A 14,138-nucleotide genomic window follows, 5' to 3' on the forward strand; every position below is an offset into this window, starting at 1 on the left:
CACCCTGGGGTGGACCTGTGTCTCCTGCCCCCCGGATGTCGGCTGTTGGCACAGCCCATCTTGAGAAGGCGCCGCTGGACAGGGGGCTCGGCCCGGGGCCCAGCCTGGAGCGGGCCCCCTCCCTTCGGGCGTCCTCGGGTTTCCCCGGCACCTCCTGCCTCTCGGCCCCCTCCTAGTGTTCCACTGGGGGCTTCTTGTTTCTTGTAAAAGGCAAGATTAGAGTAACCACGGGGCCTATTCCCACCTCGTCTCATAAACACAACAGGGAAATGCCGGTGACACACGCGCCGTCCTGAAACCACTTGTTTTGAGCTGAGTGGAAACACGACTTCCTCCCTGAGTCAGGCCGGGGCCGCGGCTCCGCTGCCCAGGCCCCTCGAGGCTCCATCACTGTTTCCACCGAGGCGCCTGCTCTCCCAGGACCTTCAGGAGCGGTGGGTTGTCTGTGTTTGTCCTGTGCTGTGTTAAAGTCACCAGGTGGGTTCTGAGGGGTAAGCGCCCCTCGTCACCCACCGTCCACCTTCCCAACACAGTAGAGCGCCCCCTGACCCTGGCTCCGGACAGGCCGGGGGTGATGCCTGCTCAGCGGCAGCAGGAGCCTTGGAAGCCCGGGACCCCCGGTGGGCGGCTGCGGCCCGCACAACAGCGGGGCCCCTCCTGTCAGTCAGTCTGCAGCCCCCTGGTCACGCTGCTCTAGAACTTTCCCTCCCCCGCCTGGCACTGCCCCACAGGCATGTCCCGCCCTGCATCCTCCGGGCAGGCCGGGGGAGGGGACTGGCGGGCTCCACACCCTGGGAATCGGCCGGGGAGGGACAGGGAGCCCCAGCCTGGAGGGGACACAGGATCGGAACCGGGCAGGCGTTCAGGGACAGGCCGAAAATACGTCCCTTAAAACCGTGAGTTGGCGGCTGAGCCTGCAGAGGTCCGATGCCCCTGCGTGCCGTGAGCGAGGCCCCTGCCCTCGCCTCCTCGAGGGCTGGACCTGCTGGAGTCCAGCGCCCGGGCCGCCCGACCCCAGGGCCCACGAGGGCTGTGCACTTGCAGACTCGGGGGTCTCCACCCCAGGGTCTCCGAGGGGCCCGCCATGCCCCTCACCCGTCTCTGATTGTTGCTCATTCCGGCTGTGCTCTGTCAAGGGCAGGTGTGGTCATCGTGGCCGATCCACTTGCTGCCGTTTTCCTGCAGTTTCTTTGATCGGTTCCCATGACAGCTTCCGGAAAGGCCAGACCTGGGCTCCGGGCGAAGCTCCACGCCTCACCAGTGTTTGTTCCAGACTCTGTCGTAACGCCCGCTCGGAAACCACAGAGGCCAGTGGCATGTCATGGAGATGTGCTGGGCTGCTTGTTTACCCTGATTCTTATGAATCCCCTAACGGATCACTTCAAAGTCTGAAAAACCAGAAAAACAACAAAACAATCACCGCTGTCATCAGGGAAGGAAAAAGCAGAGCCCCGTGTCTCTGGGTGTCTGCGGCCCCGCCCCCCACGGCCGCTTTTCCATCCCTGCAGCCTCACTCTCTACAGCCTCTCCGCTTCCTCTCATGGGCTGTGGTTTTGTCTTTGATTTCAAGTTCATTCAACACTCAGCACCACATTGTCACATGGACTCCCCTCGTACTTGCTCCGTGCCCCCCAGGCTTGATGCCCCCGTTGCCCCTTTGAGGCTGGCACTGCCCCCAGTGAGGCAGCAGGGGAGCTCCCCCACCCCTCGCTCCTCTGGGTGCTCTGAACTCACCTGTGCCCCAAACATCCAGACGGGATTGACATGTGGCCCGGTCCTGCTGTGGAGACAGCATGCTAGCAGTGAGGAGGCTGCTGTCCCTGAGCCTGGATGCGGGGGCCAGCTTGCATCCCGGGACCCTCAGGGGGCGGAGCGGGGTGGCCACCCTCCATATCCATGCAGTGTCTGATGTGGACACAGCGCAGGCGCAGGGTGGGAGACCCCAGCTGGCATGAAGGTGGAACTGGGGGCTTTGAAATGTTCCCTCCTCAAAGCAGGGCTGAGCGACCTTCCTTCACCCACAAGGAAGCCCCCAAACAGGGCTGATGCACCAGGCTCTCTGGTCAATGATGTAGGTGCCATCTTCCAGTCTCCCAGAAACCCGGCGGGTGGTGGCGGACTCCCAGGGCCAGGGGGCGCCTGCCAGCCTGTTGTGGGTATCACACGGGCCTTATGCCCTGGGCTCCGGGCACAAAGCGCTGATGACCAGGGACGATTCTGGTCTAAGCCGCGTCGCCTGTGAGCCGTCCGTGCTGGGCTTCCTCCGGCCGTACATCCGCAGGGCTCTCCAGGGAAATTAAACTTTCGTGTGTTTCTAATATTTCGTGATGTTCTCTTTGACCATTCTTTTTTTTTTTTTTTTGGCAAATGAATGTGCATTGGAATCTGATTTCAGGTCAACTAGATCAGAGATACGTCTTTGGCACATTTATGTCAGGAAATGTTGAGGTAAACCCAGATGAATCTGAACAATACAAAATTGTGGACTTTTAATATAATCCTTAATTGATTTGCTTGATATGTTAAATAAAAAGTTTTCTAAGGCATATGTGCTTTTAAAACTCATTTATTTCTTGGTGTGATGCCTGGGACTCATTTCACACTAATCCTGGGAGTGAGAGTAGTGTCAGGGTCACAGATGGAGCAAGACCCCCGCCCCACAAACCCAAACACAGGGAACCATCAGAGCAGCTGAGGGCACGGGCCCTGGGCTGCGTGCTGGGAATGGCCAAAATTTACACTTTGGGCAGAGAAGGTCATTTAAGGCATCAGAGCAATTCCTGGTGCTGCTGTCGATCGTGGAAATTGTTCGATGAGGTCACATACCATTCAATGAGGTCTGAGAAGTGTTTCACATTTTTTTTAAAGGCTGGTGAAAACTTCAAACCCAGTCAAATGGCTTGGCCCCGTGGACCGTGCTGTGCAGACTCTGCTACAGTATCTGGTAGAGACACATCTAAGAGAAAGGCACAAGACCCCAGCCCTTCCCGGGGGCCCAGCTCGTCAGACTTGAAATGTCAGTTTCCACAAACGGAGCCCGACTGGAGCCGCGGTCACGGGGACCCCAGAAGTGTTGTCTAACGCGGTCCCCCCACAGCGGGCCCTCAAGGAGCGGCCGCAGAGATGGACAGAACATTCCGGGCTGTCCCTCCCGCCCCGCCCCGCCCTTGGCTGTGTGTCTGCTTCCCTTGGGAGCGGGCGCCTGGGTGTCGAGCAGAGAAGACAGAGCCCAGCGCAGAGCCAGACGACCCAGCCTGAGCCGGGGCCCTCCCCGAGCTGGGCCCCTCCCCGTCCACGGTGGGACCTCGGGTGACTCTTCACTTGTGTAAAGTAGGGGCTTGTAGTTCTTCCCTCGTGGAGCTGTGAAGGGAGTCAGTGCACTGACACCTGTAAATCACAGCTCTTTGCAGGTTTACTGTGATTATTACCCTTGAAGTGTCTGAACTCCTATCAGCAGGTCCCTTGAGTTGATTCCCCTAGATCTACCTCCGGGCCAAAAAGGCCCCCAAAATCTGAAAGCCCCACATGTTCCCCAGGCACGTGGTCCCCCTGCCCAGTCTCACCAGGTTCAAGCAGCTGCACTTCACCTCCCGGCTTCCCCCCATCCCCATCGAGGATGCCACCCAGCACGCGGGTGACCCTCCCTGCCTCCCGCCAGAGTGCACTCCTTCACAAGGACACATGCCCCGAAGAGGCCCCAGAAACGCTGGTCACGTGGTGGGCTCTCCTGGGGCTCCTGCTCCCACACAATTACCTTCCAGCTCCATTTGCAGCTCCGCTGCACCTGCCTGTCTCTAACTTAGAGAAGATTCGGTCCCAGGGAGCTGCGGTCTGGATGCCTGTGTCCCTGAGTTCATCTGCTGAAATCCTACCCCTCAGGGTGTTTTCCAATAACGACCCTGATGCTGGGATGATGGAGGGCAGGAAGAGAAGGGGACGACAGAGGATGAGATGGTTGGATGGCATCACCGACTCAATGGACATGTTTTTGGGTGGACTCTGGGAGTTGGTGATGGACAGGGAGGCCTGGCGTGCTGCAGTCCATGGGGTCGCAGAGAGTCGGGCACGACTGAATGACTGAACTGACTGAAGGGAATGGTCTCAGGATGAGGGGCCTCTGGGAGAGGGCTGGGTCTCAAGGCTCATTGCTCCGGGCTGGTGGCCCAGTCAGAGGGACCCTGAAAGCCCCCGCGCCCCCATCATCCACCACGTGAGGACACGAGCAGAGACCTGTGCGCCGGAAAGGTCCTCCCAGACACCGCGCCCGCCCACACCGCTGTCCTGGCCTTTAGCCCCCAGAACCACGAGGAGCAGACGCGTCTTGTTTCTAAATAGGCGGCAGCGCTGCAGCGGCCCCTGGACCAGGAGGCAGGGGTGGCACCCCGGCAGCAGCATGACGGCTCCTCAAGGCCCTGACAAGGGAGCGCCACGTGGCCCAGCGGTCCCACGCCGGGTGCGCACCGGGGGCCAGGAGAGCCGGGCCTCGGGAGCTACTCACACTCGCATGTTCCCAGCAGCTAGGAGGTGGGAGCAAGCCCTGTGTCCGTCCGCAGAAGGACAGACAACGTGGTCCATCCACACAGCGCTGAATCAGCCTTCAAAAGGAGGGAAGTCCCGACCCAGGCTACACCGTGGACGGACTCTGAGAACGTGACGCCCAGTGAAGTGACCCAGTCGCGGTGAGACAAATGCCGTGTGGCTCTGCTCACAGGAGGCCCCTGGAGGAGTCAGGCCCAGGGCCCGGGGCTGAGGTGGGCGGGCCATTGCTCTGAGTTTCGGAGGACAGCGCTGTGTGGCGATGGCCACACTGCAGGGTGGCTGTGCGTGTGGTCGCCGGGCCGCCACGTCAGAGCAGTCAGGACAGTCGGTGTGACGTTCTGTGTATAAAGCTGGAGTCAGAGCCGGCGTCTCCCCTCTGGAAGTCTTTCAAGGGCACAGTGTTGCAGGTTCTTCAGAGAATTCACAACAGTCGTCAGTGAGATTGATCTGGGGAGGCAGCCAAGTGTTACTCAGGGTCCAGGCGGCGCAGCGTTTGGCTCCAGGGCTCACACGTGGGACCATCTCAGCGTCTTGAGCCTGGACGCCCAGGCCAGCCCGCAGGCCCCGAGGCCGGGAGGCAGGGCACGTCGGTGCCCGTCCCTCTGATCACGGCGGCTCCTCTGTGGCCAGCAGACCTCCGCGCAGGAGCCTCTGGGTCAGAACTCCTGGCTCTGCAGGTCCTGAGCCAGATGCGGCCCTTGAACTTCAGAAAGAGCTGCTATGTCCCGTCTCCAACACAAAGTTCATCTTAATCAAAAACAAGTGAGGCCACTGAGCCGGCGGCTCTCTTCGCACACTTGGCTCGTGCCAGTGACTCAGGCCAAGGACGGGGAACCACGCAGCGTTTCTAATAACTGAAGAACTGCATTTGACCTGGGCGTTTTCCCCTGAAAGCGAACGTTGATTGCTGCTGCAGAGCGAGATGAGTCACTGCTCTGACCACTCGTTCTGGCTGTGGCTCCTCCTAGCTGCGTCCTCGCTGCTCTGCAGGCCAGGGGTCTCGCAGGCAAGCCCCCGCCCTGGCATAGAGAACAGACACCCAGCACACGGAGGGTCCCTGGGCGGTCCTGCCTGGCCGGGGGAACGGAACACACCCCCTTTAGTGTCACTTGGCCGATTCTGTGATTAAGGTAATTCTCATGTCAGTTATGAAATGTCCATTCTGAGTGTGTGTGGTCAGAGGTGCTGTGCAAAGAACTCATTTGAGGTTGCTCACCTTTCCCCTCTGTTTCCCCCTGCCTGGAAGAGGCAGAGCCAGGACAGGAGGCCAGGCCGTCGCGTGGAACCAGGCGTCAGTCCCTGAGGACGTGGGTCCAGTCAGACGCAGCCAGCAGCACGAGCAGCCCCAGGATGCAGTGGACAGAGGATGCCTGCACCCAGGGACCCGCATCTGCACAGCACGGCCCGCCAGGGGCTCAGGGAGCGTGCAGTGTGCTGGCCAGGAGAGGAGGGACTGCAGACCCTGACTGGAGCTGCTGCTCATTTCCTGGGTCCTGGCCTTCTGCACTCTGTACAGCCAGAGAGAAACGCCAAGGGCCAGGAAAGGGCCGTGAGAGCTTGGTGACCGGCGAGCCCCGGCCCTGCCGCACCCCCTCCTCTCTGTCCTCAGCTCCCGCCGCCCATCAGCTCTCTGGGGCCCAGTATGTGTCCACGCACATCTGAGCAGAGGGCGGGCGGGAGGAGGCCTGGCCACCAGGAGGCAGCTGCACGCAAGCCCCACGGGCAGAGCGTGGTTCAAGGCTGCTTGAGGGCAGGGGCGACGCTCAGCGTGGAGAGGTGTCTCCTAGAGTCACCCGGGGTGGCGCGAGGTCTCGTGCTCACATGCCCCTGCGGGTTGGGCCTCCACCCTGGACACAGGCCAGAGCCCGTCAGCTGAGCCTCAGCTTGCCTGAACAGCGGCCACAGACCGCGGGCGAGTCACGCCGTCCACCTGCTCCCACCTCCTGCCTCTGACGTCTGCTCGTCCCCCCAGGTGTGTTGTCGCCCAGTCCTCTGTCGCATCAAAGCTCGTCTGGATGCGCCAAAGCAAACAAAAGGCAAAAACAACCCTCAGAAAGGGGGAAAGTATCTGCAAACAAAGAGGACAATGGATTCATCTCCAAAATATGCAAACAGCTCACACGGCTCTGTGTCAAAAACGCAAACAGCCCAATCAAAAAATGAACAGATCTAAATAGATATTTTTCCCAAGAAGACATACAGGTGGCCAAAAACACATACAAAGATGCCCGGCATCACTAATTATCAGAGAAAAGGCATATGGGAGATTTCTGATAACGTGTTTTTAACAACTTGAAGTGACTGATCGTCTGAGGAAGTGGCACCCTTCTCAGAACCCTGGGGAGGTCACCCCCTAAGGGCCCCTACGCCTCGCTCTGCACCCAGGGAGCATTGAGCCTGAGGAGGTCACGAGGCTGTCTAGGTGACCCCTTGGAAGTGGAACCCAAGCTCGCGAGTCTCCACGGCCTCCCCGCCCTGCACCGCCATCTCCACGTCCGGAAAAGCGGAAGGATGTCCACCTCGGGTCTTATGGCGTTAAAGGCAAAGGACGCTTGCTTCTCTTCGCCCCTAAACGCGGCCTGCAGCCCCAGCGGCCATGGGTGAGGCTTCCCCAGGACCTAGAGGATTGCCAGCCGCTGTTCCCTGAGCCACGAAGGGCACGTGGCCCGTTCACTTGGACGACACTTGTGGGCAAAGGGACCTGTAGATGCAAGAAAGCCAACTCACTTTGGTTCTCAGCGACTCATACAGTTTATTTCTTTCTTGTGGTTTATTTATTTCATCAACAGAGGACCTTGATGTAATCATTTCCCTGTAATCTGGAGATAACATCTCTTTCACTAAATATAGAAGATGCCTCTGTCAATGCATTTTACAGGCAAGCCCTATCTCGCATGGAAATTAAGCAAGAAATTGGGATTACTAATAATGGCATACCGGTGGTGTGGGTGGGCAGCTGAACTCAAGGTGTCCACATTAGAACAGGATGACTGGAATAAAGATGCAGGAAACAGATTACACCCCTGTGACCCCAGACGCACGGCCTCTGAACCGGCCCCTCTCTACACAGGGCTCTGCACATCAGTTCAGACACCTGGTAAGACCGTGGCCTCTAGAAACAGGACTGCGGTGGTCCCTCCTTGTTCCGAGGGGCTCGGTCTGCACCTGGAGAACTGGCCTTGACTGTCGGCGTCTCAGGAGCAGAAAGTGGGGGGAGACCAGACAGGTCACCCAGGCGCGGTCCACCCTGCGAGGGCGGAGCCCAGGTGGCCGGCGCCCTGGTCCACGTGCGCCCTCCGGGTGAGCCCTCCACCCAGCCGCCAGGGGAGCCCCCGGGAGTGCCACGCCCCTGACGGAGGCCGAGGCTCAGTGTCCACCCACACCCGCCCCCCTTCTCTCCGGAGCTCACCCCCTCTCTGTGGGTGCCGGGTGGTGAGGCGGCCTGGGGACGGGGCCAAGCAGATGCCATCAAGGAGAGAAGGTGGCACGCACTCTGGGCAGAGCCCCTCGCTGGCCCTGCAGTCACCCTGCCCGGGGCACACCCTCTCCTGCTTCCTAGACTTGGGGGGACAGGCCGCAGGGTGTCTCTTCTGTGTCTAGGGAGGGGCTCCATGAAACACCTGGGGGGCTGGAGAGCCTGCCCTGGGAGAGACTCGTGGTGGCCAGGAGAAGGCCCCGGAGAGAGGCTGGCGATGCCCAGGGCTGGGCAGCCACTGTCGGGCGTGCCGAGGCCAGTCTGTGGCCTGGAGCACCCCCGCTCGACCCGTCCCCCTCCCCGGGCCCCCGGGGGACACCACAGCTGTCCCTGTCTTCCACCTTCCTCTCTCTGAGCCGGGCTTGAAGGGGTGCCCCCAGGGCTCACAGACGCAGAAAGTGACTCGGGGCTGCGCCGTGTTCCGCAGCACAGACACGCCACCTGTAAACTCCAGAGCAGAGATGGCAGTAAATGGTGGCCAGGTAATTTGAAAATAATGAGAATTTGCTATTTTTCTCTTATTATAATTTATGATATTTAATTTTCAATAATGGCTCTGTTTAATGACCCTGGAGCCAGCAGACCGAGCCCCGGCCTCAAGATGGGAGGAGGTGGAGGCTGGACCCATGATGCCAGCTCGCGCTCAGCCACGCGTGTGCACTGGCCGCCCGCCTCCTGGGCCCTCACGGCAGCGCCAGCAGAGCTGGGCTGTCTGGGCAGAGGGCACGCCGGCTTCTGACTCATGGGAAATCTCTCGAGGAGGCAGCGGACCCCGGGAGGCACGTGGAGACACCTGGGAGGGCAGCCTGGAGTCCAGTCCCGTTCAAGGGCGCCTCCCTGGGCCTGGCTCCCTGTGTCCAGCCCAGCCACTGGCCCAGGGGCGCCCTGCGGGCCCGTCCAGCTGCCCCTCTTTCCTGCCTCAGAGCCCCCTCTCTGGCCAGCACCCCGGTCCCTCGGGCCCTCCCCATGGGCCTAACAGCCCCACAGGCCCCCCGCCTTCAGCAGGAGGGTGGGAGCTGCAGCCCCAGCCCCAGGAGGCCTGGTGGCCTGAGAAAGCCTGGGTGCCTGATCCCAGGGGAAGGGGAAGGTGGACACCCTGCGGGACCCCCAGGGGCAGGGGGTGTGGAGCCCTCAGATGGGGGCCACGGCTCTTCCCTCTCATGGCCCGCAGGGACCTAGAGCCACAAGGGTGGGGTCAGGGGGATAGGGGGTTGGGGGTCAGGGGGATGGGGGGTGGGGCGGTAGGGGATGGGGTGGGGGTGGCGGTGGTGTGGGGGTGGCAGCGGTGGGGTGGGGGCGGGGCGTGGGGGTGGAGGCGGGGCCCGGCCCGGGTGTCAGAGGAGGAAGGTCTGTGTTTCCCCTCCTGAGGTTTGCCTGCTGCCGGGCGGTGCTTTCTAATCGCAGAGCAGTTATTCATCGGCTGCGGGGGCTTTTGCTGGGCTTCCAGGAACAGGCGGGCGCTTCTTGCTCGGCGGCGGGGCTGGGGGCGCCCGGGGGTCCGGCGGTGGAGGTCCGGGGGTGGGGTCCGGGAGAAGGGCTGCCGCGGGTCCAGTGCCCTCCAACGCCCGGCCAGGGGAAGACGCTGGGGGTCCCTCAGAGACGCACTGGCCTGGCCGCCCTGGGAGACCGCATTTGTTGCCCCCGCCCGCCCCCTCCCCGGCCCGCCGCCTCCGCAGGCGCCTGGACCCGGGCGCATGGGGCCCACCCGGCGCCCACTGCGTTTTCTGCCCCACAGGTCTTGTTAGTCTCTAAACGGCCGTGTGAAATGGTTGGATGTCTTGCTGCCTTTCCAGGGGGGCTCCTGAGGACCCTTTCCCAAGAAGACGTCGGTGTTAGTGGAAGGGTGCAGACCCCTGCCCTCCCCTGACCCATCCTAGACTCTCAAGTGGGGAAGCGCCCTCGGCAGAATCTTTGGTCCCCAGGGTATTGGAGTCCTGGGTCCAGCTGGAAGGAGTGCGGAGCCCCGAGGGCCGCCGCGGTCACAGACAGGGAGGAGGAGGGGTGACGAGAAGGGCCTGCGTCCCGCCCTTTCGCCCACACCCCAACACCTTCTTCAGAAGGAGAAAAGACACTTTCATCCACACGGGAGCTGTTTTCCCCACAGTGTAGCGCTGCACGAGATGACCGGGGCCTGGGTGTCCGTGGACCTTGACTTTGCTGCTGCAGCTTGTTTCCCAAGGGGAAAGCAGCCCTCGCAGCTGGGTCCCAGGCAGCTAGGGTCCAGGCATCAGGGTCCCAGGGAGACCAGGGTCCCAGAGTGAGCCGGGGCTGCTGGGCCTGGGAGCCCTGTGCATGCCCTTCCTCTGGCAGGGAGAAGTCGCTGGCGAGTCCCCGTCTACAGAGAGGAGCCGCGTGGAGAACCCCCAGGATGCAGGCAGGCGGGAGGCAAGAGTCAGGGAGGCCCCAGCCTCCAGGCCTGTCCCACCTGAGCGCTGGGGACCTTCTGGGGCCCGGAGCCGCCCGTGGGCGCAGGGTGCGTTAGGAGCTGCCTTGACCCATTTCTACAAACTGAACCCTTGAAGCTTTTTCAGAAAAAGAACCTGAGATGTATTACAGCATTTTCACTAATAGGAGATTTCATTGCCAATGAAAGGCACCGGGTTAGAGATGGAACATATTGATATTTCCCATGAAGTCAGTAGTCAATTAAGAAATTAATTCTTTTTAATTAACTTATTTAATTAATTTAACTGGTTAAATAATCCATTGATTTGACAAACACTGACACAAAGACCACGCCGTGTTCCTGGGAAGCTGAGGACCAAGAAGGCTGGTGTCTTCCCTGGAGGCACGTTTCAGATGCTTCAGGGGAGGGTGTCTCTACAGTCATGTTGCTTCGGTGGATGCTGGGAAATGGGAATAAAACAATCACACCCACTATGTGTTTACAAACTGCCACTGCTTACAGTGACGCTAAAGCAGACATTTAAACTCGAAAAGTGAGTCAACCTAAAGGGTTTATTTTTTAAGTACTTTTACATGTATTTTGAAAAGTCACATTTTAAATGATAACAGTGAATTGAATAAGGATATTTGTCATAGACCCCAGGGAACTTTTTGGCCAACCCAACAGTAACTTTAGGGTTCCTGAGCCTCAGTTTCTTCACCTCCTTTACTGAAGGCCATCCTGCCACTGGCCAGGGAGAGCCTGCCCACGCCCTGCTCTACCATCCCTGGATGAGGATGGCCGGGAACACAGTGGGTCTTCAGGAAGTGCTTCAGAGTGAATAGCACTTGGTTTAACGTTCCAACCAGTGTGGCGAGGGCGTGGAGAAACTGGAGCACCTGTGCAGTGGTGGTGGGCATGTGAGCCCATGCAGCTCTGTGGAAAGCGATCGGAGGGCCCTCGAAAGGTAAAAGTGAATTACCTCTGGTAATATGCCCCAGAGATTTAGAAGAAGGCTCTCAAACAGGTATTGTATTCACATATTGACAGCAGCATTATTCACTGCAGCCCAAAGGTGAAGGCAACCCAAATGCCCATCTGTGCAAGGATGATGGATGAGCATGTGGTCCTTCCCCCAAAGGAACATCACACAGCCTTAAAAAGGAAGTCCCGACACAGGCCACAACATGATTGGACCTTGAGGACATTATGTTCATGAAATCAACCAGTCACAAAGGACAAGTCCTGAAGAATTTGACTTACATGAGGCCCTAGAAGCCTCTGATTCATAGACTGAAAGTGGATGGTGGTTTCCAGCACCCGAGGGAGGGGTAGGTGAGGGAGTATTCTTGGGACCATTTCAGTCTGAGAGATGAAGAGCTCGGGGACGACGGTGGTGATGACGGCACAGCGTTAGGTGACGACTTGGTGCCACTGAGCTGTGCACTTAAAAATCATACGTTTTACTTCAGTGCTGGACCGCAATTAAAAATCTACATCACTGTTCTTTTCCTTCCTGTTTTCAAGCAACCTTCCCTTTTACCATTCACATGAGGTAAACAGTAGAACCAAAAGCAGGGTGAACCTGCAGGAGCAAAGAGGATGGGGGAGGGGGGAGGTCCCCAGGGAGGGTGGGGGGATGGGGGAGGGGGAGGTCCCCAGGGAGGGTGGGGTGATGGGGGAGGGTGAGGTCCCCAGGGAGGGTGGGGTGATGGGGGAGGGGGAGGTCCCCAGGGAGGGTGGGGGGGATGGGGGAGGGGGAGGTCCCCAGGGAGGGTGGGGTGATGGGGGAGGGGGAGGTCCCCAGGGAGGGTGGGGTGATGGGGGAGGGGGAGGTCCCCAGGGAGGGTGGGGTGATGGGGGAGGGGGAGGTCCCCAGGGAGGGTGGGGTGATGGGGGAGGGGGAGGTCCCCAGGGAGGGTGGGGGGATGGGGGAGGGGGAGGTCCCCAGGGAGGGTGGGGTGATGGGGGAGGGGGAGGTCCCCAGGGAGGGTGGGGTGATGCAGAGAGGGGTCACCTCAGACACAGAGGGGCCAGAGTGGAGCTCAGCACAGTATAGAGCTTCCCTGGTGAAGAGATCATTTTGAGAGGAGAGTGTCCCAGGGGAAACAGCAGAAAGACAAAGGCCCAAGGCGGGGCGGGCCGGCAGGGCAGGGCTGAGCGCGCAGGCCCCTGCTTCCCGCCAGCAGGGCCCCGTGCTCACGCTCCGTGCCCTGGGAGACAGGCCACCGTGCAACCCTGACGAGCGTTTCTCCACCGCACATGCTGCAGTGGCCTTTGCGTAACCCACACGTCCCACACTGCCTTCGGAGTCTCGAGGGCAGGCCCCGCATGCACCAGGATGCGAGGCCCAGCACCTGTCTTCAAGGACTTTATGAAAGAAAATTAATGAACAGAGACTACAGCACAGAATGCAGCGTGACCAGGGTTGCGCCGCACACACAGCAGGTGCAAATCTAAGTCGTGGCTGATGTTTTTAAGAAATACGTCGTGTTTCACTTAGCAGTGCAATTTTCATTTTAGCTCTTAGTCCACCAAGGGAGCTCGACCTCTGTTCCCTTCGGGTCGCACCCCTTCACTCGAGCTGGCACTAAATTTGGTGCTGGCCCTCAGTGTGGCCTCCACTCAGACACCCCCAACACCCGCGGCTCAGCCCAGCCCGGCGTGGAGCATGGACTGCTCCTCCGGCACGCTCTTCTCAGGTTTTCTCCGCGGTGTCTCTTTCCAGGAGCACAGCTGGCCTTCACCCGGGAGAAGCTGATGCCTGGACACGCGTACCTTCTCACGTGGCCCCTTTCCTCAGCTCTGAGTATCTTTCTCTGGCCCGGGTGAGCGTCAGAGGGCTGAAGGAGCGGTTGATCTTTCTTAAACTCCCAGCCTCCTTGAGCCCTCCCTTTTCCCACCAAGGACCAGTGCTGTCTTTCTGCCTGGGAGTGAGCCAGGCGGGGTGTGGGGGGTGTACACAGTGGGGCAAGAAACGCCTCCAGAAGGGCCACAGTCGGAGCTGGGCCCTGGGTGAGGGGCAGCGGCCGGGCGGCCAGGAGAGGCTTTCCGGGAGAGGAGGCACCAGGCTGCTGTGCGATCCTGACCCGGAGGAGAGACCAGAGGAGGCAAAGACCCCTTATCTGCTGAGACGATTCTCTGCGAAGCCACCGTCATGCCCACCTGATGGGAAGGCAGGGGCAGGTGGTGGTAGGTGGGAAGGAGAACGGTAATTTCTAAAGAAGTGAAGCAACAGCTTTCAAAGATCATAAGATGTCCACAGATTCCAAACTTCTGACCATTAGCTCAAGGACTGGGATAAAATGAACCTTATAATATTTTGGACCAGACGCCCACTGACAGCTCCAGGGTCCCCACCCTCCAGAAAGTCTGCCCAGACAGCTGTGGGCCACACGCTGTCCCCTGGCAGATGGGGGTCACTGAAGAGTTCCTGGCTCACCAGGTGCCCGGAACAGCCCAGGACTCATAACTAATTCAGAAAACACTGACCCAGTTGCCCAGGTCAGCTCAGGGACAGCATCTCCTGGAAAAAGATGACCTCACTTGACCCCTGGAGCTTCTTTGCAGAGAGATGACATGGAAGATGATGATTCTCCCAGCAGAGGCATGCTTCATGTAAAAGGAAATGCTTGTCGAGGAGACTGAACCCAGACAGCCAGACCTGCCCTGTGGGTGGAGAAAGGCTTACCCCTGTGGTACCTGACAGATGCGGAGAATCACCTGAGACCAAGCTCA

The sequence above is a fragment of the Bos indicus genome, chromosome 23, assembly GCF_029378745.1.
Source record: "Bos indicus isolate NIAB-ARS_2022 breed Sahiwal x Tharparkar chromosome 23, NIAB-ARS_B.indTharparkar_mat_pri_1.0, whole genome shotgun sequence".
In the NCBI taxonomy this organism is placed as follows: domain Eukaryota; kingdom Metazoa; phylum Chordata; class Mammalia; order Artiodactyla; family Bovidae; genus Bos; species Bos indicus.